Source organism: Bactrocera tryoni, chromosome 2, assembly GCF_016617805.1.
Source record: "Bactrocera tryoni isolate S06 chromosome 2, CSIRO_BtryS06_freeze2, whole genome shotgun sequence".
Taxonomy (NCBI): domain Eukaryota; kingdom Metazoa; phylum Arthropoda; class Insecta; order Diptera; family Tephritidae; genus Bactrocera; species Bactrocera tryoni.
In genome coordinates, this window is record NC_052500.1 from 57,376,427 (window position 1) to 57,390,916 (window position 14,490).

At 33.5% G+C, this 14,490-nt stretch overlaps 1 pseudogene; it reads left to right on the plus strand.

Annotated features, from left to right (window-relative positions):
- The window catches only part of LOC120768778, a 173,992-nt pseudogene that overhangs the window by 144,410 nt on the left and 15,092 nt on the right, over positions 1 to 14,490 (plus strand).

Sequence of the window (14,490 nt, forward strand, 5' to 3'; positions counted from 1 at the left end):
CGCAATTTTCGACGACAGGCCTTCCGGAGCGTGGCGCATCTTCGACCACCTCTACACCAGAACGAAAACGTTGAAACCATCGTTGTGCGGTGGAAATGGAAACTGTATCGGATCCATAAACTGCACAAATTTTATTGGCTGCTTGAGATGCATTTTTGCCTTTATCGTAGTAGTACTGTAAAATATGCCGTATTTTCTCTTTATTTTGTTCCATGTTTGCGACGCTATAACTCACGAACGACTTAAAAGAAACGACAATCAATCAAATACGTGTTAGCGCGTGTAATGAGCTTTCCAAAAAGGTATAGCCATGACCCGATGCGACGAATAAAACTAGAACTACGCACTTTCAGCGCCAACTAGCGAAAATACCGCAAGACTTTTTAGACAAACTATTATATTCAGCAAATAGCTTCGTATAGGTTGGTTCTAGTTTTTCGGAACCTACTAATGGGTTAATTTGTTACTTGCAAATGAAAAAAGTTAAGTGTTCGAAACGATGGAAAATACGACATTGGAACTATTCAAAAAAAATTTAAACGCTATCCTCTTCCTTAATTAAGAAAATTTGCAACTGGTGTATCGACAAAGGCTAGAGTTCATTTACTGTTCAGCAGTGATATAAAAAGGTACCAATTGGCGCCTGATAAATAAAAAACGTTCACACGGGAATCACACCTAAGGTCTGAACCATAAAATTCTCTAAAAGTTAGTATAAAGTTTATATACATATATACTTAGAATGTAAATATTAAACAAAATTTTATGTACGAATTTTCATCATATTTTTCTGTATCCTCTTTCCGATTTCGAGAGATATCATCAAAAGCGAAGGAGAATTGCTGTAGTAAATATGTAGTATAAAAATTTTGTGAACGAAAGGCAACAAGACAATTAAGCATAATAACAAATAAAAAACGCAGCCGAATTTATTTATTTATATAATAAATTTTTGCCATTTTGTTAAAATTTTGCAAAATCTGAAATAGAAATAAATTTCTTCAAAAGTGTGTACTAATAGCAGAATGCAATGTGCTACTAATTGTTAAAAACTATTTGTCGATTATAATAATTTCTAACGATTCGAAAATAAAGCCCTAAAATATCCAAGCCAAGTGAACGTCGCAGCTGTTTTAGCGTAACATTTTCATTTAGAACGAAGCAGCAGAGAAGTGAGTTACCATACAGTGGATGTATGTAAATAAATGCATGTAATTGTAACAATTGTGGCAATAATAAAATTAACGCGTCAAATATCGTGAAAACATTGTGACATCGGAAAACGCGTAATTTAATAAACTCTGAAACGGTCCAAGTAAAACTGCCTGCCACGCGAACAACAAAATCGGGAACATGGTTGGGTTTACATAGCGTAGAATACGAACGACGCTTGCCAAAGTAGCAAGAACGATAGTGAAAACAAAATAACAACAGTGAAAAATACAACCGACATAACACCGCAGCCAACGTGTATAATTAAAATGAAGCGAAAAAGTAAAATACCAAAATTTTTGTTGTTAATTACCGCAATTTGTATTAACAGCTTCTGGTTTTGGCTTGACAATGGCGCAGATGCTGGTGGTAGTTTACTGCCGCTTGCTTCCGGCACGAATATAACCATTGCAGCTGGTGATGCCATCGCACACACATTCACTATCGAAATGCGTGGTCAAAGTCACTATCACGATGGTAGTGGAGGAGGCGGAGGAGACAGTAGTGGCAGTTTGGATAATATGAATTTGGAGAATATGGATATGCATGCCTTTGATCATGATGCTGGTATGAGTGGTGTACCAGAAGAGTCAGAGGAACGCGATCATATCGCGCCACATTTTGGTAAGTTAGTTTTTTCAAAACTAAAATTATAAATTTTTCACAAACTCTATATATAAAGTCTTGCTTAATTAAGTATTCATTATGAAGCCCAAAAAAACCATATAAGTCGACTAGACGCCTTGAGGCTAATACAAATCTGCTTAGACTTTTAATTCTATACCCACCAGCTCATTGCGAAATCAGTATATGCTTCCAAGAGTTTAAGCCTTGATCTCGCGAAGGCTAAACAATGGAGAAATAAATGTTATTACCTCATCTTACTCTAAAGAATTTCTACTGTTGAGATATCAAAGTTCTCAACCTTACAAGGTGATCGCTACAGTGCAATGACGTCCTATGCTATTAATAGTGTAGGCTTACTGAGAGAAAATGGTTCATTGGACTTGTGACAACGCAGGAACTGATGATTCGAACCGATTTTTACGCTCAGTGCTGGCCAAGCTCTCAAGAAGGTCGGCTATCCATTAGTAGAATGCACAAACATAGCAAAGCACTTAGCCGTTCCCATTCTACTGATAGCTAGCTATAGTGCTTTTTATTCATTGCCAGCTTTTCAGCTTTGCAGTTACGAGCCATTCGGCTGTAGCTTGCCATTTAAACTAATCTTATCACAGTGACTCAATGCCATAGCTAAGAAGGTTAGGAATTCCCTAATCAGCTTTAAACGCATGGTAAGTCAAGCTCAAGGCTAGTATCGGAGCCCTGATATCAGAGTGGCTATCACTTCTCTAAAGAAGGCTGCACTCCGTAGCAATAGATCTTCCGACACGTTAATGGCAACAATCACGGTTTGGAAAATGGAACATTAATCAGGAAATGTGCAACCTATTGCGAGTTGCTGACTATATACCAATCCACTACCCTTCGTCCCAAACCTTGACCATCCACCTTTAAAGAGCACACTGTCTCTCTTCTAGGGGCTTCTACCCACCCAAATCTCCCTCGCATATACATATGTGGACAGAGAAAATACAGCCAGAGTTTGGTTTAAACAGTCTATGATCGAAAAGTTCAGATACATGTTAGAGTGAAAGTATTATTCCGGTAAAACATTTTCTTATAGTATCCGCTAAATATCTACTATTTCGCGCATTTCTTTCTAAATTCGTATAAATTTATTCCGGGTTTTGCTACCTCCATAGGTCACTGTAACTTAATTAGCCGCAATGACAATGAAATGATATGTAATTACAAATTCTGCTGTCATGTGTATTTATATACACAAAGTGTTTCCTATATATACAGTCGTGTTCATGAAAATAGTGATGTAACAGCTCTTTATATCCAAATATACCAGCTTGCCAACCAATAAGCGTGATTATTTGGGCCCTCCAAATATAAAAACGAAAAAATCCGGTTATTTTGCTCCAACGGATTTCCTTATGACTAATACTTATAAAAAAAATAATAAAATAATAGTTTCATGACCGTCTGATAGTCGGAAAGCCTTGTTTCATAAACGATAATTCAAGGTTGTCTTTTCGAAAAATTTAGTAATTGTGGAACCGATCGTGCTTTCACTTTTCTTGGGTCTAAGGGATCTTTCAAAATGGTTTAGACTGGTCCTTCCGATATTCAAATGTTGACAGAAAGATCTTTATCTGTTAATCGTCGATTTTCGAGCATCAATTTCTTTATTTGTTTGATAATCATCAGTTGATTTTGATGGCCGTCCTGGACATGGTTCGCCGTTAAGGATTTTTCTCTTGGAATAATTTTTACCAATCTTAACTCTAAACTCTAACGACTTTTTTGAAGTGAAATTTGCCCAGATGTCACTGACAGTCATACCAACTTAGATAATGGAATTTCGCCCGAAATTTAAATTAAAAGGTCTTACTGTTTTTGCGAACGAGCATTGGAATATTGATCACATGAAGTTTTTATACGCGAAAAGGGAGCGCGGAACCCTGGAACTGATTGTTAATTATAAATCATAAGCCTGAAAATTTATTAATTAATAAATTTAAAACTACTATATATGGAATACTACCAAATATTTCAGAAATTTTTTTATTTAATTTTGCCCTCGCTAAATTATGTGAATTATTTTCGTGTATACCCATATAGCATCATTATGAATTCCAACTGATTCGAATAACGCCTTTAGTGTATTCCCCTTTATGACCAAAAATGTTCAAATCCAACAAAAACTGTTAAAGCCTAACGAATATTTGAACCCCGATATCTAAAGTCGACTTTTGATCGAAAATAACAGTCATTCTGTGAAATAGATAATACAATTTCTGGGCTGATCTTTCTCAGAAAATGCTATGTCTGTATGTCAAATATGGGTTGATTAGAGCCAAAACTTTCCTTAGTCTCCTTATATCTGATATAAAGATTTTCGAACTTCCGGGTGACTTTGTACCGCATATATCAGGATTTTCGAACAGCTTTTTGACTTTAATTTATATGATTGGTTTTACACCTGCAAGATTATAAAATGTTCGATTGCACCCGAACTTAGTCTTTCTTAAATGTTATACTTGCAGTTTAATATCAACATCTAATAATATCTAAGCTGACTTATATGCTTATACCCAAAATATTTGGTAAACATTTTATCTCCGTAACGCACACGCACACCGGCAGAGTAAATATTTATTCTTCATGCTTGAATTGCATCTAACCGATTATAAACTAACATGTGTACACAAATGCACACATTTATAGTGTATATAAACAAATTAGGGTATCCGTTATTTCCCAAGCTTAATTTCTTTTTCCAAAAGCCTAGGATGTTTCTGTTTTTGCTCTCTTAGCTTTCAATTTAAGCCATGCCGTAATATAGGCAAGATAATGAAATAATAGAATTTAGAACCATACGGCACCTCTCGTATTCGTATAATTGTATAAGTATAGGTATTGGTTTTGTGTGTGCTTTTCTTAAATTAAATTCGTATTTATGTTTATAAGAGCACATAATGTTTCGCATCGCATACAAATGTCGAGAGGAGTTACAGATATTTGAACTAGAAGCAAAATTTTATTAAAACTGACCAAGACGAATTACATTCGGAAGGGCAATTCAATTAACGCTCAAAAAATACCATCTCTACAATTAATATAGCTATCACCATATGCACAGACTTAAACAATACAGTGTTTTCCAATGAAAGTCATATAATTTCTTAAAAATAAAAAACACATTAAATGTTAATGCAATTCAAATGTCTTTTTTATTTGATGTGAAGTTCAATCAATACTATTAATATCTGAATATAAGATCATACAAATAGCCTCCACGACTTCTTTTGCAGGAACGAATTTGTTAATCCAATTCTCGAGTACGTGAGTGAGAAAAATTTTATAGGGATGCTAGCCCGAATCCTTTCTCCCAATCCGCCAGGTTGATGTTCGAGGCAGTCCTAAGTCTTGAAAATTTCATGAAATCGAAAAATTGACACTTATTGGCACTTGAACTTTATGTAAAGAAAATGTACCTACGCAATTTTCAACAATTCGACGAACAGTGAGCACAGGTGGACAATTATTGCGACCATATGATGTAAAAGTGCACAAAAGGTTGCAATTGGAGAATGATTATTTTAATAATAAATTTTAATATTTTGTAAACAGTTTTCTTGCGTATATCTTTCCGTTCTGAAATTGTAAATATTACACAAGACAACAAAAATAAATTTCCTAATATTACTTAATACGCATTAACTGTCCGAAACGTCACTTAGAAATTATAATATCCCGATATTTTTTTGCGATTAACCAGAAGCTAAAGTTAGATAGCAAGGTTGATGAGCTTGGCCTTAAAGAGACATTGTTAACTGAAAATTATAAAAAAAAATGTTTATAAAGGAGTTTTATTGAAACTAAACATAACGTCCTTTTTTCTCTATTAATTTAAATGTATCCTTAGCTTTTAAAACAAAAGTGCCGTCATAAATAAATATGTTATTAAATATGTGTCATGATTTCCAATTTTTGTAATTTAAAATGGAAATAAATATATAAAATAAGAGGAAACAAATCTTACAAAATCACGGATCGTTTCATGATTTATGAGGCCAAATACATATATGCTAAATATTTCTTACATCTACGACGACTAAGCCACAGTAGACCATTGATATCATTGGCTGAAGTCACTTTCTAGATGTGCTGAAAATATTTTCCGACAAATACTTTAATGAGCAACACTAACCAAGTGTTCTTTAATTTTTTTATATTCAACATTTTTTTCCAACATACATAATTCCATAACAGTTAAATTTAATGTTTTCCCCAATTTTCATACCATTTTAACTTAGTGTCATCATTTCGTCTTAACCTAAGCAAGCCATATTAACTTACTCAACTCTCAGCACACATATTTGCATTTCTCTTCAATTGTGGGCAACATTTAATGTTACACAATTTTACTGAAGCTGCTGTTCCTTTTATGATAACATCAAGTGTATGTTTTGACGCCTTAGGATATGCTATGACTGTATGTATGCAAACAACTTGTAAAGGATTTGATTACTTGAATGTGACTGAAGCTGAGTGCATATATGGAAAATATAGCGACAATAATGTTTACTTCCTGCCTTAACTGCCAAAACAATAACAGCAATGAATGAAAATAAAGCAAGAATGATACTGAAGGAAGCAGTCTTTAGACAAACGGAAGAAGATTGGATCTACAAATAAGCTTCGTTTGATTGTGCCCGATAAATTTGTTTTGTTTTTTCTCAAGACTACGACAACCGACCTGCATTTTTTGTCTCCTTGCCTCTATAGCATTCGAGTGGTGCAATGAAAAATATTTACGGGTATTGCTGTTGTACATACATAGATATGTACGGGTATTTATGGTTTGTAAACAAACCGAGTTTTCTTTCCAAATTTGTAAACTTTCAACCAATTCCAGGTTGTGTCTTTTATCGCATTATTGAGCTTGATATGATCGGGGTGACCAGCAAATAAAAGAAAAGACTCGTAATATTAAATAAGTTTTAAGCTCTTTACAGAAGGCTTGACTCTGTTAAATGAACAGGTTAACAGATAGAATCCTAAAAAAGGAATAAAATACTAAAAAGAACTGAAAAATCAGTATTATACAGACATCCATACTATAATTCATTATAAATAGGAATTACCTCTTAAAAATTCTGAACACTATGTATATTTTAAATAAGAACAAGGAATTCATTCTATCACTTTATTTGGTTCCCAATCATATTAATTTATATATATTTATAAATTATATGCATACTTTCCAACCCTTATTATTAACGGTTCAATACGCAACTATGTGGCAAATCGTTTCTCTTAAAATGTCAAGGTCAATTATGCTCAGTGCTTACATAACCACTTATTGCGCGTTGATATTTCATGGGAAGTCATAGTCAGAGTAAAATACAATGTACTACATGTCGATATATTTACAACTAGAAGTGTCTTCTATAAGTAGAATTTAAAACAAAATGCTTCAGAAAACAAGTAAGGAAGGGCTAAGTTCGGGTGTCACCGAACATTTTATACTCTCGCACGATAAAGTGATAATCGAGATTTCATTATCCGTCATTTACATATTTTTCAAATACCGTATTTGTGTAAAGTTTTATTCCGCTATCATCATTCGTTCCTAATGTATATACTCGTATTATACAGAGAAGGCATCAGATGGAATTCAAAATTGCGTTATATTGAAAAAAGGCGTGATTCTTAACAGATTTCACCCATATTTGGTACATGTCATCAAGGTGTTAAGAAAATATTATATACCGAATTTCATTGAAATCGGTCTAGTAGTTCCCGAGATATGGTTTTTGGTCCATAAGTGGGCGAGGCCACGCCCATTTTCAATTTTTAGAAAAAGCCTGGGTGCAGTTTCCTTCTGCCACTTCTTCCGTAAAATTTAGTGTTTCTGACGTTTTTTGTTAGTCGGTTAACGCACTTTTAGTGATTTTGAACACAACCTTTGTATGGGAGGTGGGCGTGGTTATTATCCGATTTCTTCCATTTTTGAACTGTATATGGAAATACCTGAAGAAAACGACTCTGTAGAGTTTGGTTGACATAGCTATAATAGTTTCCGAGATATATACAAAAACTTAGTAGGGGCGGGGCCACGCCCACCTTTCCAAAAAAAAATTACGTCCAAATATGTCCCTCCTTAATGCGATCCTTTGTGCCAAATTTCACTTTAATATCTTTATTTATGGCTTAGTTATGACACTTTATAGGTTTTCGGTTTCCGCCATTTTGTGGGCGTGGCAGTGGACCGATTTTGCCCATCTTCGAACTTAACCTTCATATGAAGCCAAGGAATACGTGTACCAAGTTTCATCATGATATCTCAATTTTACTCAAGTTACAGCTTGCACGGACGGACGGACAGACGGACGGACAGACGGACGGACAGACAGACATCCGGATTTCGACTCTACTCGTCGCCCTGATCACTTTGGTATATATAACCCTATATCTGACTCTTTTAGTTTTAGGACTTACAAACAACCGTTATGTGAACAAAACTATAATACTCTCGTTAGCAACATTGTTGCGAGAGTATAAATATATGAGTATGTACATTATAGTGTTAATAGAGTTGCTTGCATAACTTGCAAGGGTTCCTCACATACATATATACTGTTTAAATGTGACCAGTCTTTTGTTTGCTTGTCTGGCATTGTACAGATAATTTATGCTGCAGTCTGCTGCATTGTCCATATATGCTATGTTATGACTAGGTAAAAATGTCCTTTAAAGCACAAAAACCTATATATGTATATATATATATACATATGTTCTCATATACATACAAGTAGACATGAGAAAGTCTGTTTTTTCTTCTTTGTTGGAAATCACTTGATTTTGCTGGTTGAACGGACTTGCCAATAGACCAGCTTATCCTGCATAAAAAGCTGCAATTACTGCTATCTTCACTACACCGGTGTTTACATTTATGTATGTTGGACCTGTGGTCACTAATACCGGGATTTCAATTGGGATGATGTGAATAGAATCTGTAATTTTTATACCCTGAACAGGGTATATTAAGTTTGTCATGAAGTTTGTAACACCTAGAAGGAAGGGTCGAAGACCCTATAAAGTATATATGTAAATGATCAGTATGTCGAGCTGAGTCGATTTAGCCAAGCCCGTCTGTCTGTCCGTCTGTCTGTATGAATACGAACTAGTCCCTCAGTTTTTAAGATATAGTTTTGAAATTTTGCAAACGTCATTTTCTCTTCAAGAAGCTGCTCATTTGTCGGAACTGCCGATATCGGACCACTAAAGCATATAGCTACCATACAAACTGAACGATCGGAATCAAGGGCTTGTGTGGAAAACTTTCGCATTTGACGTGGTATCTTCACGAAATTTGGCATGGATTACTGCTTAATGTAACAATATAATCTCCAAAAAAATTGTTCAGAACGAATTACTATAGCATATAGCTTCCATACAAACTGAACACATAAATTGTGTTGCCGTAATTAGACAAAAATTTCGATTCTGCTGCGAAGAACATCCATCAAAATTCACCCACATCGGCAGTTTGGTGTGCTTTTTACTCTGGTGGAATCACGGGAGACCATTTGAATCATGTTACATTAAGAACTTAATTGTATCGATTGTACTTCAGATCAAATAAATATCATTTGAATTCTCTTAACAATTTGTATGTGTTTTTTTTTTTTAAGAATTCATATCACTTTTGTTGGAAAACCTTGTACCATACACGTTTACCAAAGACTTTGTTGCTTTTAATGCTTAATTTTCTCTTTTATAGCTGTTTTTTAGCATTCATTGCCTGAGATACACGCCTATGAGAATCAATGAAATATAAGTGCATAGACAAAAGACTATTTTATATTGTTCAGTTATATATTTTTATAGCTATTATGGTATTATAAATAACAATATACAATATTAATTCCGATAAGAGAAGAAATGGCTGCCTTAATTAGTTCCAGCAAATAAAATCTAAATTTTTTCAATAAATGCCTTAAGTAATCTGCATCTCGTAGTGTATTCTATCGGGTAGTCGAAAAAATATTTTCGTGCTACACGAACTGATACAGCATCGTTTTCGCAAACTTGACAAATTTCATTGGTGGCTTTCGTGGCATTCATCGTTTTCTTATACAAAAATTTCAAAATTTAGCGAATTTCTTCATTATTTTTACTCATTTTTGAACAGCTGTAACTTTTTTTCAACTTTCCCAAGCTAATTTGTTTTTAGTTAAATGAAGCTTAAAATCTCATGTTTTCAACACTATGTGGACACAATGTGATTGGAATTACTGAAAATATACGACTGCAACAACATCTATTGACAAAATACGAAAAGACTTTTTCGACTACCCAATAAAAATTATAAATAATTCACTACTGACTTGTATATAAGTATAAAAGTGAAAGTTCAAGCGCGGAAAATAAAGCTTAATAATTTTTTACATAGAAAAATTATAACCATTAAAGAAGGAAATCCTGATTATATACAGCATCTCTTAACTTATCTATGCATACCCTCTATAACATTGACTACTATCGCTTGAGACATATTTCTAGATTAAGAAGCAGTTCATGTTTTATTAGCTTGTAGCAAAGGTTCATTTATATTATATATACGTAAAACCATGTACTAATTTAATAAATTTGTTTTTTTTTCTTATATTTGCTCTATTTTCATTAATTGATCAACATCTACTTGAAACTGGTGTGCTTGCAACGACTAAACTATGGCATCTCAACTACGCTGCTGTCATCTCTTAATACATGTGATGGTTTTTTACTGATGCACTTTTGGTGACATCGCCGTCGACATTATATTGCCATTACTTCACTGAACTCAATTTACCGCTACTTGCTTGCCTTATCCACTGTAGAGATGAAACATCACAAAGAGTTGCTCGAGGATATTAGAATTGACGCAACTACGATCACCTTTGTAAGGTAATAAAACGTAATATATGATGAATAAGCAAACAAACCTATTTAAATTTAGGCCATAAAGCTTTGTTGTTAAACAGAAGATTTTGTGAAAATGTGTACGACTTCGGAACAGTAAACAAAACTCACAGGATTCGATAAAATATATTCCAACTAAATCCTTCTTAAGAAGAAGAAGTGAACCAGTGAGAGAACCGTTGCTTTTTTACTAGTTTTTAATCAGTGTATCAGAAAGAGCCTCACGCACTTGCATCAATTTATTGAGTCAAAAATGGTTTCAACGGTTTTATTAGTTCATAACATGGCACGCTCTTCTGATCGAATCAAATACAAAACATTCCCTTGGCGTCCTGAATATTTGGCTTTGTACAGAGTTGTCGTAATAAATTAATTTTTCATCACCAGTCACAGTCAAATGCAAAAAGGATTTTTTTAGCGTTGAAGCAGCATTTGTGACAAATTGAAATGTTCAGCGCAATAAACCTGAAAAATGTATAATATCGAATTCCCAACTGATACCATAACATGCAAAGCAATACTTTGGGGTCGTGGTTACTCCATTCAGACCTACCACAAAACGGCTGTCAGTGAGAGCATGTATTTATCAGCATTTTCATAGCAAAGCTTATTGAAATTCTACCGTAATGCCAAGTGAGATATATCGAAAATGGAGAGAGAAAAACAATAATACAAACTTGCAAAGAAGAAAAGATAACACGGTGTTTACTGACATTTATATGCCGTATGACAAGTGAACTAGTAAAAAAATTCACACAAACATACATACAGGCTAAGGTATGCATCAAATACTTACAGAAACACATAAATAAAAAAATAAATAAATCATTTGTAGACATGATTAAGGCTAATCACATAAAAAATGCACAGTTTGATAAATAAATGCTGGATAGTCTTTTCGTATTTTGTCAATAGATGTCGTTCCAGTCGTATATCTCCAGTCCCAATCAAATTGTGTCATACTATATAAAGTTGGAAAGGTAAGATTTTAAGCATCATTTGAGCAAAAAAAAATTAAATTCAGGGAAGTTGAAAAAAAGTTACTGCTCTTCAAAAATTAATGAAAGTAATGAAGAAATTCGCTATATTTTGAAATTTTTGTATAAAAACGGGAAGAACTGATCAACCGAAAAGGCTTCGTCTTCCATCAGGACAACGCTAGACCACACGTGCCTTTGATGGCTCGGCAAAAACTGGGAGGGCTTGGCTGGGAAGTTTTGATGCATCCACTCTATAGCCCTGACCTTGCACCATCGGACTACCATTTTTTCGGTCAGTACAGAACTCCCTTAATGGCGTAAAGTTTGTTTCAAAAGAAGCCTATGCAAACTACTTGTCGCAGTTTTTTGCTGAGAAACCAGAAACGTTTTACATTAATGGAATAATGTCTGTAGCGGCAGTTGATTCATTAAAAGTCATTATAAATATAAAAAAAATATGTTGAAATTTAATTAGGAATACGACAACACTTTTTCGACTTTATACATCTATAACTGACTCTGCATGTATTAGCAGTTGTTAACATGACGTTATGTCAGCAACAACAACAATAATAGAGTATATATATTTGATATGAGTAGCTTATTTTGGTATTATAAATAACTTTCAGGTTAACGATGACAACAAAAATCGCGATTAAGCTTGCAATACTCATGACCCACAAATCTATCGGTTAGAAAAGTTACATTCTCATCAAAGACGATACGATATCTGACATGACGATGACAACTCAAGCTTAATGAAGCAACAAGTGAGTACAGTACTTGTCCAATAAATTACGAACGAAAACAAAAATTTAATATTTTTAATATAATTTAATAATATTGAATATGATTCAATAGAAAAATATGATAATTTAAGTTTAATGTATATAGCATATAAAAAATATTTTTTTTTTAAATACGCCAAATATTTATGTTTTTATTAATGATTAAAGTTAGAACTCCGGATAATTTTTTTGTTCGTTCGTAATTTATTGGACAGGTACTGTATATGCTCAGCACATTTTAACAGTGAGGAATATTTGAAATACCAATACTTATAAGCGATTTAATATAATTATCCCAATGGATGAAAATGGAAAAAAATATTGTGAAATCATACTACATATAATTAAATACATATAATATAATTATTACATACAATTAAATATACCATACTTGTATATCTATATATATAAAAGAAAGTTGTTGTTAGTCACACCATTTATAACTGAAGAACGGCTAAACCGATTTGGCTGAAAATTGGTGGGGAGGTAGCTTAGAACCAGGGTAAGGACATAGGATACCTTTTATCTCTTTATGTCAAAATTTAATACAACTCATAAATACAAAAATTATATTTCATATAATAAGCATTTTTTCAAAATTCATGTTTGTAGGAATCATTTGAATATGTGCCTGCAATTTTAAACAGATTCTTCCTCAAAAATAATACAATTGCAAAGTATTTGTAATTTGCAATGGATTATAACTTGCTCAGCAATCAGTCCTTGAGTATGTATTATACAACATGCATACGAAAAGACTGATGTCATAACCTTTCCATCCGACTTTTTAGTCTTTCCACGCCTGAACCGGTCAGTTCACTAGAATGACAGTCGACACACACCGACGCAAAAATTCGGTTTTATTACGATTAAACAGCGCTCAAATACTTCTCAGAATCAATTATTCGTTGTTTTTATTGGATTATGAACTTGCGAGGCACCCACTTTGCACATTGCTTTCGAATCTTTAGAGCATCTTTGTCCTTGGTGCTCAATTCGGCTGTTTCCAGCTTGCAAATATCTTTTCAACGGTGGATTTCCCTGTGCCCACATTCAACCAGTATTTTTCCATAAAAAGCAATGCTTTATTAACACACGAAATGCTTTATGATCCATTTTTTTGTAAACTAACATAAGTTGCGTCACAAAAATGCAATATCTCATATATATGGATTATAAATATTAGAATTCAACTAATAGAAATCATATATATGGGAATAGTAGTATTATCTATGTATCAGCCACAGTGAAGCGTGGACGGGTCCTCTAGTATATATATTTATACGGGAAATGGACAGTAAATAATTATTCATATGTACGCTATACAAAATATTAGTACGTAGGCATACGTCTGCTACAGTTAATCGCATATAAATGTCTGAATTTAATCTTATCGCACAACTTTTCGCTTTTGTAAATCGCTTTTCATTCTTGTATTCAACTCTTCCACTTCCAGCATCGCTTTTAGAGAATCTCATTGTACTAAGTACTTAGCATTTCGTTTACATGCTGTATGCATATACAAGTATATATTGGAGGAAAATGGAAAAGAATATATGTATGTAAGTGAATGAAAATCTGGGTGAACGTAAAGCAATATCGCGTTCACGCAGTTTTTCAGTCACTTTTGTTGACAAATGCGTACTTATATTGCACAGCGTGAGAGCACAAAAGCATATGAGAGTGCATGCAAATATCCCTGCCTACAAGTGTGAAGTGGTACTCTGTAAAACAGAGTACAAGTGCTTAGTGAAATCTCGTATTGCTTTAAATATTCAACTTCCTTCCACTCGGCATTATAAATTTTTGGAACATTTTATGGTGAACAACATTCATAGAGGATATTTTTATATAACTAAAAAAAATTTAACAAAAATCCTTACATTATATTTTCAAAATTTAACTATAAAGGAACAGTTGTATGTTCAAAATAATTTTGCAAAATATAAACAGAAAAAAACAAA